Source organism: Ovis canadensis, chromosome 14 (assembly GCF_042477335.2).
Source record: "Ovis canadensis isolate MfBH-ARS-UI-01 breed Bighorn chromosome 14, ARS-UI_OviCan_v2, whole genome shotgun sequence".
In the NCBI taxonomy this organism is placed as follows: Eukaryota; Metazoa; Chordata; class Mammalia; order Artiodactyla; family Bovidae; genus Ovis; species Ovis canadensis.
Window position 1 is genome coordinate 74,990,546 of NC_091258.1, and position 23,358 is coordinate 75,013,903.

Genomic DNA, 23,358 nt, shown 5'->3' on the forward strand with positions numbered 1-23,358 from the left:
TGTGGCAATATAAGAAAAAAATATTTTTAAAACTCTATATATCACCATGGGATTCCCAGGTAGCACTAGTGGAAAAGAACCCACTTGCCAATGCAGGAGACATAAGTGATGTGGGTTTGATCACCTCCTCCCTGGAGGAGGGCTTGGCAACTCACTCCAGTTTGCGTGCCTGGAGAACCCGATTGGCAGAGGAGCCTGGTGGGCTACAGTTCATAGAGTTGCAAAGAGTCAGACACAGCTGATGCAACTTAGCAGGCATGCATGCATGCAATCCATGATAAATCTAGCAGGTTAAGTTAATAAATAACCGCAATTATACCAAATAACAGTTTCTGGCATTCTAAAGGATTCTTCCATAAAAACAGAAGAAAGAATATATATTCCAGAAGGAATATATCATAGGAAAAGCAAAATATATTTTGAGAATTACTGAAGTTTGTCTATCTTCTGAGAAGTTCTCTCAAGGATATAAAATGTGAAAGGGAATGAACGAAACAGTCCTAGGGTCAGGACAACAGAGAACTTGATATGTATTAACTGAAAACCAAGAGAGATCAAGGGAAAAGATGACTCCTGAGAGAGCCATCTCAGTCCCTCTCAAACCAAAGCATCGAAATGGTTAGCGGTGTCCATTACAAAATAGAAAATAGAATGCTGTAGGTCACAACAAAGCCCTTTCTCAGCTCTGAATGAGCCACAGCATCATGGTGGAATGGAGTTTAAACTTTATATTTGAACAAGTTTGACTGTATGGGATGGATCTCCTTTGAGATCCGCTAAGAAACAAACTATTATTTTTCTACAGACAATTCCCACTTAGGAAGAATTTCCCGAGCAATATTTAATGGAGCAGTTTACTCTGTGCCCACTTGAGCTCCTATCTGTATTCACATCTCAATCTATTCATACTTGTCTGATTTTCCCCGATTTTCACTTTGCTTCCAAAGTCCAGGGCTCTTTCCCTTGCTCTAAGATGAAGATAACATTCAGCTTATAAGAGATTTCAATTCATAAAGTAAAATGGTACACGACATGCTAGGCTATTACAGAACACATGCCCACTCTTTGTTCAGCTAAGAAAGAAAATTATAGATGGGTCTAGAAATGCATCATAAAAATTAGTCAACTGACTGCCTCCTGAAGTTTTAGATTAAGTAGGGTCAGGAAAATCCACTGCAGAAGGGATAGGCTACCCACTCCGGTATTCATGGGCTTCCCTGGTGGCTCAAATGGTAAAGAATCTGCCTGCAATGTGAGAGACCTGGATTTGATCCCTGGGTTGGAGAGATCCCCTGGAGGGGATAGCAACCCACTTCATTATTCTTGCCTGGAAAATCCCATGGGGTCGCAAAGAGTCAGACACAACTGAGCCACTAAGCACACCACAGCACAGCGTGCAGGTTATCTAATTAACTTTAAAGAACTACTGAATCAAAAACACAAGGGTGGAAGCACAGAATGAGATGTTTTAAAAAAATGTGCTGTAACGCTTTCTGACTACTAATATTCTGCAACCACCACTGATCAAGCACGAATGCCCAACTTCTGAAGAAATGAGAAGTTATAGAGTGATAAGCCATGTCATGAAGCCTTTTCATTCTGAATCCAAACAGCTTCAATCACTCTCTTAAGAACAGGGATTTGAAACTTTAACAAGCATGCCAGGGGATCCCAAGTTTGAGACTCAGAAGGGAAAACTCAAAAGATACATAGAACTAGTTACCAACTTCCAGAGAGAAGTTATCATCACCCAGGGAGACCAGGTTCCTGTAGGTCTCCAGCATCACGTCCCTGTAGAGGGCCCTCTGAGAAGGGGCCAGGCATTCCCACTCCTCCTGAGAAAATTCGATGGCCACATCCTTGAATGTAAATAGTCCCTGAAAGGAAAGCACATTTCGCCAAGTGGACAAGGAGCAAGCTCCGAGTCTGACAAAATTACAGAAACAAACATGTAAGGATTGACTTGGCTGGAGCGAATGTCCTGATCGATCTGTAAGATAATTTTGAGCAAGTTACTTTTCTTAAATTTTTTTAAACTGAGGTGAAATTCATGTAACATAAAGGTAGCTATTTTAAGGTACCATTCAGTGAGTGGCATTTAGTACCCTCACAATGTTGAACAAACACTTGCCTATCTAGTTCAAAAACATTTTATCATTGTTAAAGGAAATTTACCCATTTAACAATCTCTTCCCGTTCCTCTTTGGCCCCCATCCCTGTATATCATAATGCTTACTGTCAATTATGCATTTACCTACTTGTGATATTTTCATATAAATGCAATGGTACAAAATGTGAGCTTTTCTGTGTGGCTTCTTCCACTTACAATGGTTTTTTCAATTTATCCATAATATGGTATCAGTACTACATTCCTAAAGTATTCCTTTTTCAGGGCTGAATAATATTTAATTCTATGACTACAACACGTTTTACATATCCACTCATCTCCTGATGGCCATTTAGTTTTTACCACTTCTTTCCTAATTTTAACAGTTCTGCTGGAACTTTCATGTACAAGTAAGTGTGCGAATACCTATTTTTAACTTTTTTTTTTGCCTGCACCTTGTGGGATCTTAAATTTTAATTCCCCAACCAGGGATTGAACCTGTGCCCACTACAGGGAAGTGCAGAGTCTTAACCACTGGACCACCAAGGAAAACCCTTTATTAATATTTTCTATTTGTTTAAACACAGTTCTCCCACTTTCCTTTAGTTCTTTGTCCGTGGCTCCCCGTAGCTCTTTAAGGATGTTTAAGATGGTTGATTTAAAATCTTTACTTAGAACTTGCAAATTCTGTTTTTCCTTAGAAACATCATCATTAATGCAGTAATCATGCTTAAGCTCTGGTGAAGGAAATGGCAAGCTGCTCCAGTATTCTTGCCTGGAGAATCCCATGGATAGAGAAGCCTGGCAGGCTACAGGCCACCGAATCGCAAAAGAGTTGAACACAACTTAGTGACGAAACAACTACAACAACAATAACATGCTTAAGCTGCTCAATCTGGAGAAATCCTTAGGCATCTGTACTGAAGCTAGCCTGCTCAAAAGCAGCCACTGTGAGATCTTTTATAACAGTAACAAATGTGAAACCCTTGTGTCTTCATGAAGAGAATGATCCAATGAGGATGTAAAAAGGAAAATTACCTCTATATTTTCTAAAGTGAAAGTAACTCCAACATGTATGGCTTGTGAAAATTTAAACTTGCAGAATAAATACCATAAGAAAAAATTTACTGAAAAATATTTTCTAAAATCACATGACAATATAAGATGCATTTTTATTAAGATTTGGGTTGAGAACAAAGAGTTGTTCCTGATGGAGACATTAAGCGATGCTGGAAGACGTGACAGAGAAAGGGACATTTTACTTAAAGCTTCTAATCTGCATCACTACGTGGAGTTGAATCACAAGTGTATATACATGAGATGTTTAATACAAAAAAAAAACAACACTATTTGTTATGGTGACCTGTGACCTCTGATGTTATGACTAAAACATAACTGAAGGCTGAAACATGCTGAAGGCTCAGATGATGGTTAGCATTCTTTTTTATCAATATACAACAGTGAATAACTATAATGGTAGAATCAGATCATGGCTCCAGGCTTTCTGATGGCAGAAGGTTCTGCTCCTATGTCTTGGCTGAATTATAACCATTTTAATCGAAAACACCTGCTACATGAGAGTCCCTACTGGAATACCTGGGTCTTTCAGCCATGAATGTGGTATGAATGAGATATAGAGCTTTTTCTGTTAGTCAATTAAGTTAATTGCATTTTTTACAGCTAATTATGTACTAAAACATGACTTCCCAGGTGGCACTAGTGATAAAGAATCCACCTGCCAATGCGGGAGACATAAGAGACTCAGGTTCAGTCCCTGGATCGGGAAGATCCCCTGGAGAAGGAAATGGCAACCCACTCTGGTATTCTTGCCTGGAGGACATGGACAGAGGAGCCTAGCAGCTACAGTCCATGGGGTCGCAAAGAGTTGGACACAACTGAAGCGACTTAGCATAGCACATGTACTAAAACACTCTCTTCTACCTCCTGTTTCCATTTGGGAACTTCCCATTTTAAAGTAGTGATATTTTAGAGTCAGAAACACAATGATTCACTCAACTTCAAATGCATTCAAAAGCATGTTTCCCGATGTAAGTCTTCCTTTCAGACCTCTTCAGGTATTGTGAGCATCGGAACATCACTTATCATATGTAGCCTCTTTGGCCCTGGTTTATATGGAGCTGAAAGGGCTTGCACAAGGGTTCTCTGAACAACCCTTAGTGCCCTACCTCACTGACACCACAGAGCCTACTCCTACCTCTAATCTACATCTGAGTACAAAACCTTTCACAGGAGGATCACCTAAAAGGACCGTCTTCCCAAATGCCAGGTCACTAAGTCACACTGAGGAGGAAATCTGCAGGGAAATGAGAGGAGATTCAGGGAAGGCCCAGGGTGTAATTAAATATTTTAGGCAAGAAACTTCATAGAGAAGTTTAACAAGTCCAATTCCTGTCATTTTAGGAAAGAGTTAACAGATCAACAAAGAATATGACTTTCACCTGGGAAATGGCCATCCCTTCTCCTTTCTTTCCTCTTCCTCTGAGCTTCTTTCTCAGGTAAGATTATTCTGTATGACAAAAAAAAACCCACATCTTTTAATGTTTGGAGTCAACAAACCTCCCTCCCCTGCCACAAGTATCCACACAGAAAGAAACTTCCTCTGGGGGAAAGAAGGTTCCCAGTGACTGGAGGGATCGGAGACACAGAACTCCTATCAGGAGACCAATATGTGAGTTTTCACCCCTTTCTTCAACCCTTTCTCCTGCTGGAACTCCCACTCTGCTGCAACTGCACCGTCCTTTGTCCATATGACATTCAGCCAAAGGAAACTGTCTCCTCCCGGTTCCTGGCTCCTCCCTGGGCAGCCAGCATCCAAGGACTGGCTGATACAGGATAAGATGCTCATCCATCCAACAATCTGGGTTTCCTTGGTGACTCAGACAGTAAAGAATCTGCCTGCAATACAGGAGACCCAGGTTCGATCCCTGGGTCAGGAAGATCCCCTGGAGGAGGGCATGGCAACCCACTTCAGTATTCTTGTCTGCTTAATTTTTTGTACATAATCTCTGCCTTCAGTAAAATATACTTTGTATTTTTTTACGACAAATGTCATAAACCAATAAATACTGTTTTTTGCACTTAGTTACTGTGCTGCAATGTTTATGTGAAGACTAACTCAACAATTATTCTAAAGTCACACTAGGGCTTCCCTGACGGCTTAGTGGTAAAGAATCTGCCTGCCAATGCAGGAGAAGTGGGTTCCATCCCTGGGTCAGGAAGATCCTCTGGAGAAGGAAATGGCATCCCATTCCAGCATTCTTGCCTGGAGAAGCGCATGGACAGAGGAGCCTGGTGGACTACCGTCCTTGAGGTCGCAAAGAGTCAGACATGACTGAGCAACTGAACAACAACAAAGTCACTTTCACTTTTTTTTTCTATTTTGTTGAAATATAACTGATGTACAATACTACGTTAGTTTTGAGTATACTACAGAGTGATTTGACATTTTCAAACATTATGAAATGATCACAATAAGTCTTAAAAAGACTTCATGTTATGATACAGAGATAGACACAAGCTAAGAGAAAAGTTATGTCTTTATCTCTGGTCCTGTGCCCTCTGCCCTTAAGTTTTTCATAACTGTTGGAGGACTGCAGCACATTTCAAATTCTCATTGTAACTGGCCACTCATCCCAGAAAATCACCAGATGCAAAAACAAGACCAACTTTGTAAATTATTTCTCTCGGAGGATCTCATTTGCTCAGACTCAGAAAACCGGGTCAACTTTACTTCTCCATGTTACCGGTGGTGCATGCATCCCACAGGGGAAGGGATTTACCAAGTTACTTTGAAGAAGTCTGAGTTGAGTGAGCAGAACTGACTGTAAGTGGCAGCCTGGATAGGTTTAAGTTGAAAGAGTTTGTCCTATTTGCAAATTACCTTATTTATTTCTGAGCAAGAGAGACTTCTTCTTCAGGGTTTAATGAAAGACAAACATTTAATTCCTCTACTGTAGAAAAAAACAGGACAAAAAATGCAAGCCACATCCATCCAGCCCACCCTTCAACATCTGCAGAAAAAGGATGAAGGGGACGAGCGAGGAACATCTATTCAATTCTTAGCTGGAGACTTCAGCTCAGAGCTCACTAACTTAGCAGATCTTTTAAGGGAGGAATAAAGTTGTTAAATACCAAAGTAACTGGTGAATCTAGGTTTTGAGTTTTAAAATATTATCAACATCCATAACCACAGACCTAGTGAAATACTGTAAAGTTATTTACCAGACATCAAAGAAGAGCTCCAAGTTAGGATATAAAGCATACAAACATCATAATGTGAACAATCAAATTAAGAGGGAAAATAATCTGTAAATTTAAAGGGGAGGAAAGCAGTACCATTAACAATGCCCATTTTAGCGGGCTTCCCTGGTGGCCTAGTGTTTGGAAGTCTGCCTGCCAGTGCTGGGGATACGGGTTTAATCTATGGTCCAGGAGGATCCCACATGTCTCAGGGCACCTAAGCTGGTGCGCACAACTACTGAGACCCTGTGCTGCAACTACTGAAGCTCGAAAGCTCTAAAGCCTGTGCTCTGCAACAAGAAAAGCCACTGCAATGAGAAGTCCAGTGCTCCATGAGTAAGAGTAGCCCCTGCTTGCCAAAACTAGAGAAAGCCCTTGCAAGCAAGGAAGACCCAGCACAGCCAAAAACAAAAATAAATAAGTTAATTTTAAAAATAGTCATTAAAAAAAAGCACCAGGTGGTGAAAGAAATTCGTCCTCCATTTCTCGGAGGAAGACCTAGAAGTGACAGTTAAGCCTCTGCCTTCAGGTTGAATAGGGACTGCAAATAGAATTATCATTTGATTCCAATACCTGGTTTTGCAACTCTCATCTCTTCTGCATAATTTAGACAAGTCAACAAATTTTATAAAAATTAGGTTGTAGAGCCACAAATTCACTACTTCAGAATTTAACAGTCCATACCCAATCTACTCGATACTCACCTAGGTTTGGGTACCCCCCGCTTTCTATACCACTATGCTTTTTTTTTCTCTGTATATCTCCCCGGATCCTTCTGTTTTTCTCTTCTCCTTTGCCCATTTCTGCGTTTCTTCCTCTCTTTTCTATGCATCTTTTTGTTTCCTTCTCTTTCTATTCCTCCTCCCACAGACTGGCCTCGCCCTGTTGTAATACCTGACGTTCTTGCTGCACAGTATTTCTGATGCCTCTCTAGTTGCAGAAACTTCTGCCTCAGTATTCCCTTTCCGCTCTCCTTAGAGGGAGGTCAAGGAGGATCCATCCTCCAGGAGTGAGGACTTGGCAGAACGAAATCGGGCCGAGGAGGGTGAGGTCGGGCAGGGGAGCCGGGCGTCGGATAGAAGTTTGAGAAAGGGAGTCAGAGCAGGAAAACAGAGCTGCAGGAGGTCAGCGTCTATACGGACCGAAGGCAGAAAGTTGGGGCCGATGCCTGCCTCAGAGCGATTTTAACAGGAACCGGGCCCAGACTGCCGGGACCGAGTCTTCAGATGACGCCGCAACAGGCGAAATGAGAGGACTCAGAGCGAGAGCGACGACCGCGTTCAGGGGTTTTAACTTACTGGGGGCCGCTCCGAAACCCCGGCCGCGGGCCGCGATGCTAGAAGAACGCATAGCGCGGTCACCAACGAAACCAAGACTTTCTCTTCCGAGGGTACCCGTTGTTCGGCGAAAATCACTTCCGGCTCTTCAGGGAACTGCGCGTGTTTACTGGGGCGGGACTGTGGCTTTCGGGTGGATGGAGGGGCCTCCGCCTGTGGTCCTCGGACCTGCTCCTCTTCCCTCTGGACAGGTTTCTCTACTTTGGATCCTCTGCACTTGTCTGCTGTCCTTTGAAGCCAGGCCTCGGTGCAGAATTAGAGATGCGCAGACCACTTCTATTAGAAGCTGAAAGTTGAGAAACGTGGACAGAGAAACGTGGTGGGCTGCAGTCCGTGGGGTCGCACAGAGTCGGACACTACTGAGCGACTAATGCTTTCACTCCCCCCCACCCCCGCACCCACTTACGTGGAAAGGGCCAGCAGAGGAAGAAACTGGATCCTCTGAGCAGCGAGGATGCAGGAGCCCTGGACCTAGGGCGGGGCTTGGCGCTGTGGGCGGGGTTGGATCCCGGAACTTGAGACCTCAGCCAGTCACACCTTTTTGAAAGTGAAAGTGAAGTTGCTCAGTCGTCTCCACTCTTTGCAGATCCCAAGGACTGTAGCCGGCCAGGTTCCGCTGTCCATGGGGATTCTCCAGGCAAGGATACTGGAGTGGGTTGCCATTTCCTTCTCCAGGGGCTCTTCCGGACCCGGGGATCGAACCCGGGTGCCCTGCATTGCAGGCAGACTCTTTACCCTCTGAGTCACTAAGATTATTTATTTTAAATTTATTTATTTATTTTTGACTGTGCTAGGTCTTCCTTGCTCCTTGGGCTTTTCTGTAGTTTCCTTGTGGGCTTCTCCTTGCAGTGGCTTCTGTTGTTGCCAAGCCTGAGATCTAGACCTTTCTGGCTTCAGTAGTGGTGGTACAGGGGCTTAGCGGCCCTGTGGCATATGGAATCCTTCCTGATCAGGGATTGAACCCTTGTCCCCTGTACTGGAAGGCAGATTCTTAACCGCTAGACCACCAAGGAAGTCCCACAGCTTTTTATTTACTTAACCAAAAGCTTGAGTTTTAGAGCGGGTGATGGACACTGGTAGTGTGACAGGAAATGCAGAACTGTGCATGTGGGGAACGTGCAATTTTATACTCGCTTTCCTCCTGGGCTTCCCTTGTGGCTCAGCTGGTAAAGAATCCACCTGCAATGTAGGAGACCTGGGTTCAATCCCTGGGTTGGGAAGATCCCCTGGAGAAGGGAAAGGCTACCCACTCCAGTATTCTGGCCTGGAGAATTCCATGGACTGTATAGTCCATGAAGTGGAAAAGAGTCGAACACAACTGAACGACTTTCACGTCACTTTCCCTCCAGAGCATAATTTAGACTTCTGTTTCCCATTCACTTGGAGGCATCACAAACTAAGTGAGGAAAAATTTCAACCCTAAACATGTCATTATCCAAGGGACGCCTTTGGAGATTGTGCGCAAGTAGGCTACAGTCAGGCGCTCGAGAAAGAAGCTTTAGGAAGGAATTCAACTATATATATATATATATATGCAGTATAAATTTTTTTCTTTTACTTGTATCAGGCTAGTGGATTTGAAGAATAAGACCATTTTGATAGAAATTTCCACTTCCCAAATATCAACTATTAATGTTATCTTCACTGTAGTTCTGCTGCTTATTAACTTTAGCTTATGAGAAGAGCTGACTCATTGGAAAAGACTCTGATGCTGGGAGGGATTGAGGGCAGGAGGAGAAGGGGACGACCGAGGATGAGATGGCTGGATGGCATCACAGACTCGATGGACGTGAGTCTGAGTGAATTCCGAGAGATGGTGATGAACAGCGAGGCCCGACGTGCTGCAATTCATGGGGTCGAAAAGAGTCGGACACGACTGAGCGACTGAACTGAACTGAACTGAACTTTTCTTATGCACTTTAGCATATTTCTGAATGATTTATCAGTTGAGAACAAACATATCTCCTTTGTCCAAGGCTCTGGGGCAAAACTCCAAAAACCTTTGGAATTTCCACTAACTGAACAGTTTGCTGTACAGCAGAAACTGATACAACATTGTAAATCAACTACCCTTCAATTAAAAATAAAAAACACGATTGGAGTTTCCTGAATGACAGACTTGTTTTTGTTATTATGTTAATAAGGTAACTTTGAGTGGGGGTTCCATACAAAATTTTGGAATAGGAGCTTAGACCCCAGAAAAACCAACCAGGTTATGAGAGAATTGGAATATTACACAGTGGTGAAGCTCAATGAACTAGAGGTACATATGTAAGAAGAAAATCTTCTCAAAAACAATTGGGAGAAAAGTCATGATACAAAATTAGATAGCATAAAGACATATTTATAAACATTTTTCACTCACAGAAAATAATATTTAGTGTTAAAAGTATGTATGTATGTGTTAGAATTTCTAAAAATGCTTGGGAAAGACAAAGATCAAGCTATAGTTATGTATCAGATACATATGTGATCAAATGAAAATGCAAAGTAAACAGGAAATAAGTTTATCTTCCGGTCTTGTGGATGAGACCTGCCAGGTCAATTCCCATGGACACCCATGATTAGATCTCATGTGATTGCATTATATTTGATGTCAGAGGGAATGAAAAGCCCAATGAAACAAGAAGGCATCTTGAAACCAAAGCAGGGAGGTAAGGATCTTTATGTAATCAATGAATCAGTTTATTGTAGGGTGACTGACTCCAAGAGCCTGATCTAGATCAGGGTGACAGTGATAAGAGGAAATTTTCACAGCTGCCCTCCACACTGCCCCAGAGCCATTCTGACAACTCTACAGTTAACCTAGGCTATCTGGGTAAATGCTTGGAAGCAGAATAAATTTTCCTAAAATTTATGAATGGATTCTGTCTCTTCTAGGATCATCACATCAGGAGAGGGAACAGATAAAGCATCCATTTGTTCACATGGGACTAATTCAGTAGCATCTCTGTTCTCCTATTTTGACAGATGTTTACTGATGCAACTTTCATGAAAATTTTGGGTTTTGTGGTATATTGGTAGTGCTCAAAAGGTTTGTTTTGTGAACACTCCATGGCTTGTGAAACTGTGACCTCATTTCAGATGGAATCTAAAATTTTAATCTAAAGAACTAATGCTATAAATGGTACAGTTTGCAGAATATCTCAAATATTACCCATGAAAATTAAAAATTTTACATCACCAAAAACAGACCTACGTGGCATGTTTATAGAATTATGTTGTCTCTAAAACAGAGGGCTTCCCTGGTGGTAAAGAACCTGCTTGCCAATGCAGGAGAGGCAAGAGATGCGGGTTTGATCCCTGGCTTAGGGAGATCCCCTGGAAGAGAGCAGGGCAAACCATTCCAGGGTTCTTGCCTGGAGAATCCCATGGACAGAGGAGCCTGGCAGGCTACCGACCACGGGGTCACAAAGAGTGGGACTTGGCTGAAGCGACTTAGTGCACATGCATGCCCCCAAACTGTAAGGAACCTAAATGTCCAACAAATGATGGATAGATAAACGACCACCAGTCAATCTGTAAAACTGAATGGCAGTCAGCAATGAAAAATAATAAACTCTTACTCTGTGCAAAAACGTGACTGAATACCAAAGGCATTATGCTGAGTGACAGAAACATACAAACGGATAGTATTCAGCCTTAGAAAGAAAGGAAATCTTGTCACATGCTACAGAATGGATGCACCTTGAGAACATTATGCTGAGCAAACCATGCCAGTCACAATAACACAAGTATCATATGATTTCACTTACTGAAATATCTATAGTCGTCAAATTCATAGTTACAGAAATAGTAGGATGGTAGTTACTGGGGACTGAGGGGAGGGAGACCCAGAGAGTAATTTAATGGGTACAGAGTTTCAATTTTTCAAGGTGAAGAAAGTTCTAGAGCTCTGTTGCCTAACAATGTGGATATATTTGAGCTCTGTGAATGTGTGTGCGTGTCTCTGTGTTATTACTATTTTTTTAAATTGCCATTATACTTAGTTAACTTCCATCACCATGGTGGTGGTTTAGTCGCTAAGTTGTATCTGACTCTTGCAGTCCCCAGGCTTCTCTGTCCATGGGATTTCCCAGGCAAGAATACTTGAGTAGGTTGCCATTTCCTTCCCCCAAAACATTACTGTTTACTTTGTCACTAAGTGATATGGAAATAAGACGACAAAGGCTAAAATAGATTTCTGAAACTTTAATTTCATTTTTGTTACATAAAAATTATATACATTTATATGCTGAGACTATATGATCCCAGTGTAAAGTGCAAATCAAAACTATACAGAATTAAATACAATAATATATAAAGCCAACAATAATATATATATGACATTTAATATCCTCTATGAAAACATGGCAAATTGAAATCTATGAAGTAGGAGAAATCCAAAAGTAGGTACATAATAAAAAATACGCAAGGTCAAGAAACCTTTTCATAGATCTTGACTTAGGTTTTATCTAAATTAAACAAAAATGTGGTGGCATTACCATCTTTCATCAACCTGAAAACTATAAACATTTCCCAAGACAGATCTTAAAGCTTTGTGAATATCTGCTTCCATGGCCTGGAGGTGAATGAGGAAAGATCTAGTGCTTTTTCAGACCAAAAAAAAAAAGGGTATGAATATGTTTTCAGTTCTACACTTCAAAGTGTGCAAATACATGTGAATTACATCCTGATATTTGCTCTCATAAAAGACTGCCAGTGTGGTACATTCACCTCAGCTTTAGCCCTCCAGAGAGGCAAGGGGCCTGGGAGTCAGTGGGGTAGGGTGGGGGAGCAGGGGGAGAGGGGCCAGTAGGTAGGCGGGAAGGGTGGTGGTTATTAATACACCAACTTGGTTTTTCCAAGATACTCAAAGTGCATGCATTGTCTAGCATGAATTTTAAACTCTGTAATCTGAGTCCTCAAGGAAACCCAGATTTCACCATTCTGAGTCCATTTCTCAAGTTCCTCTCCTATCACCACCCCGGGTTTGTGACGAACAATCGGCCCTGCTGGTCATTTTGGAGAATCTAGGGGGTTTCAAGGCTTGGCTCTCACTGTCAGAGCTGTGGTCTCTGCTGAGCAGGCTTGGGTCCCCCTGTCTCAAATCAAGCTTCTTCTGACTCTCTGACGTCTAGAGAAGAGGTGGACTGGCCTCGGAGCTTGGCCCTTCTCCTCCATCCTTGGTCAGCCCCGGAGTACCCTGCGCTGGGGCTGGAGAGAGCCAGCCCTCGGCGGGGAAGGCATAGGCCGCCTGGTTGGCCATGGCGTACGTGGTCTGTGCTGCGGCCCACAGAAGGCCCCGGAGCTGGACCAGCCGCTGCCAGCACTGCGGGGAATATCCCGGCTGCTTGTGCACGTGGACTATGCTCTGATAAATGGCCTCGGACATAGAGCGCAGGGAGGTCACGAGGCTTTTTCGGAGTGGAGGCACCTGGTCTTCGGGGGACCTGGATCTGGGCTGCTGGCTGCGCCCAGGGCGCCTCGGGTGGGGTCTTCTGGAGCGAGGAGCCCGGGTCTTTTCGCTAGAGCTGCTGCGGCCAGACTCAAGCACCTTCCGTTTCTTGTTTTCCGAAGTCACACTGGGTTCATCTGGAGAGGCCCCTACGGACAAAGCATACGGGTGAGAGACCTGCCACATCAATTTCCAAGGACCCTCCATCCCAGGGATCTCACCACACGCCTTAAGGTACACCCCACCTCTCCTGCGCCACACCCTCAGCTCTAGAACGAGGTGATGCTGCGCCCATCTTGGGCGCTCAAATGCTCCAGGGACCCCAGAGTTTCTAAACGCCTTCAGCCGTTGGACAACCACGCACTGGGCAGGTCACCTGTTTTCTCTTCACACACCTCGAGACCCAAAAGCAAGATCCTACCTGTTCTATCGCAGGTGCGGTCCCTGGAATCCATCTTCCGCTTTCTGGAACTCTCGGAACTGGAACCGCGTTCTGAATCTGTGGATCAGGTGAGAGTTTTGAGTGACTGCTTGCCACCCGTGCCTTGACAACCTAGCTGATCCCTGACACAAGAAGCCAAGATCGCAACAAAAGCTGGTTTGCCTGGTACGCATCCTAGAGTTCAGGATGGGCAAGGCCTGGCAGCCAAAGCTCACCTAGTTCCCTGCCCAGGGAGACTGGGGTACCCCCTGTTCTGTTCCTCTTCTCCAGAAAAATGAAGTCTTACCTGAAGGAGCAGTGCGTCTCTTTCTGTCTTGGGTCTCATTTTCCTTCAAATTCTCTTTCTCATCCATCTCGGGCTCCGACCCTGGAAAAAAGAGGGAATGAAATGACTGCCCTCCTTGAGGGACGCTTTAGTGTTTAGTCCATCCCTCACCCGTATTTCTGGGCAAATCTCTCAACTGAGGCCCTGCAGACGCATCCTATGCGAACTGGAGCCATACGGTTCTGGGGGATCATCGCCACAGTACTCAGAGCCCTCATAGGACTGAGGTTCGGCTCCTATCACCAATCTCCAAATAAAATACCCACAAATTAGATGTCCCTGATTCTATTCCTCCTTTCCACCCCAGACCAACAGGTCAGGTTCCTATCTGGCCTCTGGACGTGGCTAAGTGGAAAGACAAGGTCTTGCCTTTATCTTCAGATCGTTTCTCCTCCCCATCTGAGCCTCTTTCTTCCACGGAGTTCTGTTGGAGTTGGGAAGAGACTATTTCGCCTTTCCCTTCAGAGAGTTTCTCCTCCACATCAGAGCTCTTTTCTTCAAAGGAGTCCTGTTGAGAGGGGGTCTGGTCAGTGGGTTGTTCCATGGAAGGGCTGTAGGGGTACCGGTCTTCTGAGCCGGATTCCATCAGGAGCTCCAAACGAAGAGCCTGCTGTCAGAGAGGTTCAGAGTGAGACGTGTCCACTGGAGGGATGAACTGGCCTTTTATTAGAACTTCAGGGGGCGTGGCTTGTTCCTATTGGCTGATTGGATTATGCCTTCTTCTCGTGAGAGTAGGAGCCTTATTTGTGGTTGTACTGTCAGACAAGACTGAAGCGATTTAGCAGCAGCGGCAGCCATTTCCTGTTCCCTGGAATCTTCCCGACCCAGGGATCGAACCCTCGGCTCTTAAGTCTCCAGCATTGGCAGTCAGGTTCTGTACCACTAGTGCCACCAGGGAAGCTATGGTTTTAAATATTATACAAATTGGCAAAACCTAATTGTAGCACGTTGTTTCAGATGTATACATTTGAGAAAAAAGTGGAACGTATGAAGTAATGGTAAACACCTATAAAACATTCCATCCAATCAGGGGGATGGGATCGGTGATTAGGTTAGGATGATGGGATTATCTGGAGGGCCTAGCCAGTGGGTCCTGAGACAGTATAAAGACCAGCAGAAGAAGGAATTCTAGTCTGCAGTTGCTTCTCCAGTCATCTTGGTGAACATTCTGTCTCCAGTGGTTTTGTGCAATGTCCACGGATTTAATCGGCTCAGGACAGAGGGCAAGGACACAGCTTAGTTCTGATTTCTCCTATACTCAACTAATCCCTCAGAGAAATTGCTGAGTGGGACAAATCTACTGAGGACCAATTTGAGTGTTGAGGTGAGGATTAGTTAATTGTTAAATAGCATTTCTTGGCATCGTGCCTGCTTCACGAAATACTTCTAAAATGTCCATTTTTAGATGAAAGTCAAACTTTTTAAATAATGGTTACTCGGGGACTGATTTGTTTGTGTGTGTGTGGCGGGGGTGGGGGAGGGTGGGGGTGGTGGTGAGCGGTTGGATTATCAGTTATGGAGCCCTGTTGTCTTTGAGCAAGGGCTTTAAAAAATTGTGAGTTGTTAACTTCTCTCTATCCTGGTGTACTCAGGAAAATTAGTTTGCAGCTGATTTAAATTCAGGACCCTGAATATTTTTAATGCATGGGTTTTTTTTTTTTTTAAACAGGGTCTATTTTTATTGCAGTTTTTAGCTCACAGCAAAAATGAGCAGGAAGCTCAAATATTTCTATGTACCCCGCCTCCCCAACTCATGCATATCCTCTCCCACTGGCAGCATAGGCTTAAATATTTTAAACATAGTATATAATTGCAAAGTTGTAGTCATATGTCTGTCTTTCTAAGATTATATGGAATGCCAAAGACCAAATTATATTATATTTCTTCATTTCTACACACTGGATATAATTTGGAGTGTGACAGAATGGTTAACAACCACTAGAACATTCCATCCAATCAGGGGAGGTGGGCGGGGCTCTGTTACCATGTGATTAGATTAGGATGATGGAGTTACCTGAGGGTGTGGCCAGGAGGTCCAATGGTTAAGACTCTGCACTTCCATGGCAGACGGCCAAAAAATAAAAATATAAAATACTGAGTTACTCATTTATTTTTATCCCAATGTGTTTAGCAGAACAAATTTGGAGCTGGTTGAAATTTAGGACCCTGATCACAAACCTGTAACAGCTATGTGGAAACCAGAGTTACATTTTCTTTTTAGAAATTTTATCTTTTTATTTTTTGGCCTCCTCCCATGGAAGCGCAGAGTTTTAACCACTGGACTGCCAGGAAGTCCCAGAGATGAGTGATTCTAACTTAATTTGTGTTTGGGAAGTGCTTCCTCAGTACTTGAAATTGGTCATGGAAAATATGAAGAGAAAACACACTTTATTCTAGACCATCAAATATCCCAGTCCCATGATCAGATATACCGTGTGCTGACCCTTTCTTTCCTGTTCCTGGTAGAACTGTCTTTTCTTTTTCTTACTATAATCCATTATGGTAAATTTTATTTACTTCTTATGACAGCTTGTGGAATAGGATATATTCCCACTGCAATCTATTTGTATTTCCATTAGATCCTATTGATTTTTTAGTCAACCCATTCCATCCTTTCAAAGTAGTTCCCTGAATGAGGAGGCTTCCCAGGAGATTCAAGGGTAAAGAATACACCTGCAATGCAGGAGACATGGGTTTGATCCCTGGGTTGAGACGATCCCCTGAAGGAGGAATTGGCAACCCACTCCAGTATTCTCCCCTGGAGAAACCCATGGACAGAGGAGCCTCACTGGCTACAGTCCATGGGTCAGAAGAGTCCGAGAGCACTGAGGGACTAATGTTTTCACTATATTGTTTAAATGAAGTAGTTATACATGTATCTTTCTAAAGTCATAGGGAATGGCAAAGACCAAATTCGACTATTTTTTTCAGGTTTATACTTCGAAATAAAGTGGGAGTGTAAAAGAATGGTAAAAACGCAATACAACATTCTATCCAATCACGTTAGGTGGGCGGGGCCTTGTCACGTGATTAGGTGAAGGAGATGGGGATATTGGGAGGGCGTGGCCGGGGGGGGCGGTCCTAAGACAGTATAAAGGCCAGCAGAAGCCATTCTGGTCAGTGGTCTCTTCTCTCTTCATCCAGGTAACGCTCTGTTCTCCAGCGGTTTGCCCAGTGTCCACATATCTGAGCGGCTCTGGACAGACAGCAAAAGCACGGTTGAATTCTTTTCTCTTTGGGGGCCTCAGTTTATCTTCAGCAAACTAGGAGATTGGGAAATCTCTGCCGTGGTCCATTTTCAGGCATTGAGGTAAGGATTAGTTAATTCTTTGCTAGAATTTCTAGCACAGTGCTGATTCACAAAATACTTCTGAAGTGTTAATTTTTACATGAAGGTTAATGTCTTGTATACAGTAGAATGTTTCAGTTATATAAATTTATATGTATTTTTTCATATTCCTTTCCATTCGGTTTGTAATAGGATATTGAATATAGTTTCCTGTACCATACAGTAAGAACTTGTTGTTTATCCATTTTATATATAATAGTTTGCATCTGTTAACTCCAATCTCTCACTTTATCCCTCCCTCACCCCTCGTCACCCTTGGCAACCACAATCTGTTCTCTATGTCTGTGAGTCTGTTTCATAGATAAGTTCACTTATGTCATATTTTAGATTCCACATATAAGTGAAATCATAAGATATTTGTCTTTCTGACTTACTTCACTTGTATGAGTATCTCTAGGTCCATTCATATTTCTACAAATGGCATTATTTCATTCTTTTTTATGCCTGAGTAATACTCATATTTACCACATTTTCTGTATCCATTCATCTGTGGATGAGCATTTAGGTTGTTTCCATGTCTTGGCTATTGTAAATAGTATCACCTTATTTTTCATTAATTGGTACTCTGTTCCCAGTAGAAGAATAGGTACATATCCTTTGAATAAAAGGTAGCAGGTGAGATGGTAGACAGAGAAGAGGGATGGAACTTGACTGTCCTGTATGTGGGAGGTTCTAAGAATGTCTAAAATTCAATGGCCTAAAATTCAATGTCTAAAATAAAATTTCATTTTCTTTACTCCACAGAGAAAGAGAATCTCCGAGGTAAAACCAGCAGCGATGGACCCCAGCAAACTTTCCATGGAACAGGGTAAAGCATTCTTACAGGAGATCGGGATCCCACAAAGAGATGTAAGTACTCGAGGTTTTAGGTCGGGCAAGTAGGATGCTGAGGAATAAGGTGGACTTCCGCTCTGGTGTCAGTGCTAAGGCAGGCTTTCCTGTGCACAGGGGTGAAATTCAGTGATGAACAACATGGGTGGGCATAGGAAAGGGTGCTTGGAGATTGAGTTCAATCATATGACCAATAATTCAATCAAACTCAATCAAAAATTGAGTTTCGATCTGATGGAGACAAAAGAGAACCAACATGCTACGGCTCTGGCTCTTCAGTTCTCACTTGGAGATTCCCAGTATTCCCTTAACACCCCACGTTCAGCCCCTGCTGCCTGCTCCTTGAAGATAACAAGAAAACACATTATGGGGTTGGAGGAAAGAACGTTTACACTCAGACTAGCATTACATTAAATACCTTAGGAAACTGGGAGTGTTTTTCATCTTCTGTAACCCCAAGGCTTCTTCCTGGGTGCAAAACTCAGATTGTATGTTGGTTCTCTTTTGTCTCCATCAGCTCGACTTGATGACAGAGAAATGGGTAGTTGATGCTTCCGTGGAGGTTCTGCTACGGTTCCCTCTATCGCCAGGAGAGGACCCAACTGCCCGCTGTGTCCCCGATAAAAAATGTCAGCCTCCAGAGCACAAGCCTCACGGAGCTCCACAGAGACCTGGAGTCCAAGAGGAGAGGTAGGTCAGACATCAGACAGTGATGTGGGTAGAGCCTGGAGGGATTCCCAAGGGCACAGATGTAGCTGTAGATTTCTGCTTGCATAGATTAAAAAAAAAGTTGTTTTTTTTTCTGGAGTATAGTTGCTTTACCATAGGTCAGTTTCTGCTGTACAGCAAAGTGAATCAGGCACATGTATACATATATCCCCTCTTCCTTGGGTTTCCCTCCCATTTAGGTCACCACAGAGCTTTGAGTAGAGTCTCCCCTGTTATACAGTAGGTTCTCATTAGTTATCTGTTTTATACGTAGTATCCCAATTCCTCCCTCCAGTAGACTTTAACACAATTATTTATTTAGTTATTGGCTATACTGGGTCTTTGATGCTGCACGGGCTTTTCTGTAGGTGCGGCGAGCATTGTGTGTGTGGGGTACTCTTTCTAGTTGCCATGTGTGGGCTTCTCTATGGCAGAGCACAGGCTCTGGGGCACTCCGGCTCCAACAGTTGCAGCTCTTGGGCTCTGGGCACAGTAATTGTTTAGGCACAATAGCTTTAGTTTAGGCACAATAGTTGTGGCACACAGGCTTTGCTGCTCCACAGCATGTGGGATCGTCCCGGACCAGGGATTGTCTCCTGCCTGGCAGGTGAATTTTTCACCACTGAGCCACCAGGAAGACCCTCCCCACCCTCAATAGACTTTTGACTTGTGTGTGCCCCAGCACAGCACAGCACAGCCTCAGCCTGGTGTGAGTTTGCACATATATGGGAGCTTGTACAAGGACCCTCAGACTGCTTGTTCATCTGTGGCTTTGTGCAAAAGCCTCTATTGAACATTGACCTATGGGGTTGGGGTCATGTCTGAAATTTCACAGGTGTTCATTAATTTACATGTCACATCTTTGCAACGCTTTGTCGGAAGAACTGGCAGGTTTTCTCAGTGAGAAGTTGTTATGTGAAAATTGTGAGTTTTCTGAAAATATGTGGGAAAAAATTCCATAGTTGTTGGCTGCCTCTGTTTTGGCTTTAATAAATATTGGTAGATGCTTAAATGTTGGAGGGAGTACTTGGCTAAAAATCTAAAATTCAGGCCCAAGTTTAGGTGGAAATTCTCAGGGAGAAACATTAGAAGTAGCCCTGATCATAGCCAAGTCATCAAAACCAGGCATTCAAGGTTGCAAATCTAATTTCCCTGTTTGTTAATAAGAGGATTCATCTCAGGCAGTGTCCTACTCTGGAACTAAGTAATGGTGGGAAAAGATGACACATTTCACAGAATGGGACATGGGTTCATGAGTAGACCAACTCACAGAGGGTGTGCCTTAGTGTGTGTCCAACTCTCTTGCGACCCCATGGACTGCAGCAGGCCAGGCTTCCCTGTCTATCTCCAGCTCCCTGAGTGTGCTCAAACTCATGTCCATTGAGTCAACGATGCCATCAACCATCTCATCCTCTGTCATCCCCTTCTCCTCCTTCCCTCAGTTTTTTCCAGCATCAGTGTCTTTTCCATCAGGGTCTCTGTGTTTACCTGTATTTTTTTTCTTGTGACTAGAAAATCCAACAGCCAACTCCCAAGGAAGAATGCCCAGAAGCCCCAGGAGGTGAGGCAGATAAAAAGTCACTACATTCATCAACTGCCCCAGAGACCTACTATGGCTCAGAATGTGAAGAAGCTACTGAGGGGACCTGTGGAGCAGAGGACTACTTTCTCAGATGAGAATAACAAGGTAGGTGGAAGCTTGGATGTTTCAAGAACCAAGGTGTCTGCATGCATCCCAGAGAGTGGATTTTACTGTGGAAATGTTTGCAAGATCTTAGTTCCCCAAGTAAGTACTGAACCCCTGCTTGGGGCAGTGAACGTGCTGAGTCATAACCACTGGACCACCAGAGAACTCAAAAACATCTGTGTCTTATGACTCAGATGTTCTTACTTATCCAAGGCTGGCTTGGTTTGTAGTATCCTCACCAGGGCAATTGACCCATCAACTCCTCTGAGGAGCAACTTTATTCAATGTTCAGTGTCATGTCAAGCTGGGTGTTTTCCAATGCACAAACCTAGCTCATTTTTATCACCTTTAGACACTAGGTTCTTTTCTCCTTGATCTCTCTAAAATGCTCTGTGGGCAGCACCATCAGTTCAGTTCAGTTCAGTTCAGTCACTCAGTCATGTCTGACTGTTTGCAACCCCATAGACTGCAACATGCCAGGCTTCCCTGTCCATCACTAACTCCCGGACTTTACTCAAACTCATGTCCATTGAGTCGGTGATGCCATCCAACCCCTCTGTCGTCCCCTTCTCCTCCCACCTTCAATCTTTCCCAGCATCAGGGTCTTTTCCAATGAGTCAGTTTTTCTTATCAAGTGGCCAAAGTATTGGAGTTTCTGCTTCAGCATCAGTCCTTCCAATGAAAAATCAGGACTGATTTCCTTTAGGATGGACTCATTGGATCTCCTTGCATCATGGTATCTCTAATTTCCTGGCAGCTCTGGTCCATGTCTTCTATCCCAAATCAATATGCAACTTCAAAAATCTGTCCTTATGCAGCTGATCCTGAAACAATGCAAGAGTTAGGAGCTGCAAACCTTAGTCAGTGGAAAATCCAACTATGACTTTAGAGCCAGCCCTGTGGTCCATTATACTTGCAGTTGGTTTCCCATCTGATAATTCAACCAACTTTGGATGTGGTCATCCTACAGTATGTATGGATGAAAAATATCTGAGTGTAAATGGATCTGCCCCGTTCAACCCATGTCTCAAAGAGTCAACTGTATTAACCTTTGAAATTTGCCTGTGGGGACTTCTCTGGCGGTCCAGTGGTTAAGACTCCATGCTTCCAATGCAGGGGGCATGGGTTCGATGCCTGGTCAGGGAACAAAGATCCCACATACAACGTTGGTATGGCTTTAAAAAAGTTGAAAAAAACTATAAAATAAATTAATCTGAAAAAAGATTGCCTGTGACACCTGTTAACTCCACACTCCTCCCCCACCCCCAGGTGAAGTGCAGAAACTGTGGTGCTTTTGGACACCTGGCCACCAGCAAGTGGTGCCCCATGAAGTCCTGGGCTGGGGCCGTTGCTCCACAGCCTTTGGGCTCCAAGAGGAAGGAGAATCTGGAACCGAGGAGACCCCAGGACATCCAGACTCCAATGTTCTTTAATGAGGCTGTAAGAGAGCAGGAACCAGAACCAAGGTGAGGAATCCTGGAATTCAGAATGATTTGTGGTGGTGGGGGGAACACCCTCAGAGCTCATTCTAGTCCTGAGAATCACAATGGGGGAAGGGCCAGCAGCTCTCTTGAAAGGATGGAGAGAACCACCTGAGAGTGTTCAAGGATGAGCCCTCAGGAAGGGAAGAGGCGCTTCCTGGGAGAGGAAGCTGCCTCTGAAATGGTGGAAGGACTTGCCTTTGCAAAAATCTCAGAACCTTGGCCGCCTTCCTCACCCCAAACAGGGGCTAAGACCAGGCTCCAGGGCTGCTCTTGGTTCCTGGTCAGTGGTGAAGACAGAAAGGTGGGGGCATCCAGACACTTAAGATGAACTGTTCTGCAGGCAAGAGGTGCAGCAGAGAAATGCTGTTCCCCAGACCCACCCCGTGAGTTGCCAAGGGAAGAGGCAGAGACCCTGGCAGGAGCCTGAGGAGTTGTGTGCCTTCATGAGGGTGAGTCTTGCCCAAGCCCCCTTGCTCTGTTCCTCCCTTCCATCCCCCTTGTGCTTCTATGTGATAGAGCACTCTTGCTTGGAAAATCCCATGGACGGAGGAGCCTGGTAGTCCACAGGGTCGCTAAGAATCGGACATGACTGAGCGACTTCACTTCACTTCATGCCTAGCATGTGTGCAAGGTCATGTTAAACCCGGGCTGACCGCTAGGTGTCCTGTTTTTTGTTTTCATTTTCTATATTTTTCAGGTTCCATTTTTTTTTCACACTGTGGGTTGGGGAATCCAAAATTCTGGTCCCGCTTTATTTTAATTTTTTCTCTTTTGTGCAAGTAGGCCAGCAAAAGCTAGTGAAGGCATTTCAGCATTTTTATTGTTCAGTGGCTCAGTAGTGTCCGATTCTTTGCCACCCCATGGACTGTAGCATGCCAGGCTTCCCTGACCTTCACCATCTCCTGAAGTTTACTCACATTCAGGTCCATTGAGTTGGTAATTCTATCCAACCATCTCATCATCTGTTGCTCCTTCTCCTCCTGCCCTCAGTCTTTCCCAGCATCAGGGTCTTTCCCAGTGAGTTGGCTCTTCACATCAGGTGGCCAACTTACTGGAGCTTCAGCTTCAGGATCAGTGCTTCCAATGAATAATCAGGGATGATTTTAGCATACAAAGTGTTTTATCACATGCCTTCTCTGACTTCCAAGTCCAGATGAGGCATCTTTTAACTTGCAATTACTCCTAATTGTCCTCAAAAAGATAGTTGCTATTGACATTCTCCACATTGCATAGGAAAATGTTTCTACCGTTGACCTTAACAACAGACAGTATAGGGAAGTTTTCATGGCCATAACTGATGGGCAAAAGCCTCGGATTGGTATTGTAATTTTCCCCCTTGACCACCTCTGAGGTGGATTTCTCTGCAAATGTGTAATGACCATTTATTTGCA

The 23,358-nt window shown here is 43.9% G+C and overlaps 1 protein-coding gene across 1 annotated transcript in view; it reads right to left on the reverse strand.

The window, feature by feature from the left end:
* The window catches only part of LOC138419632 (zinc finger protein 721-like), a 92,883-nt gene that overhangs the window by 3,435 nt on the left and 66,090 nt on the right, over window positions 1-23,358 (reverse strand). The window lies entirely within an intron of this gene.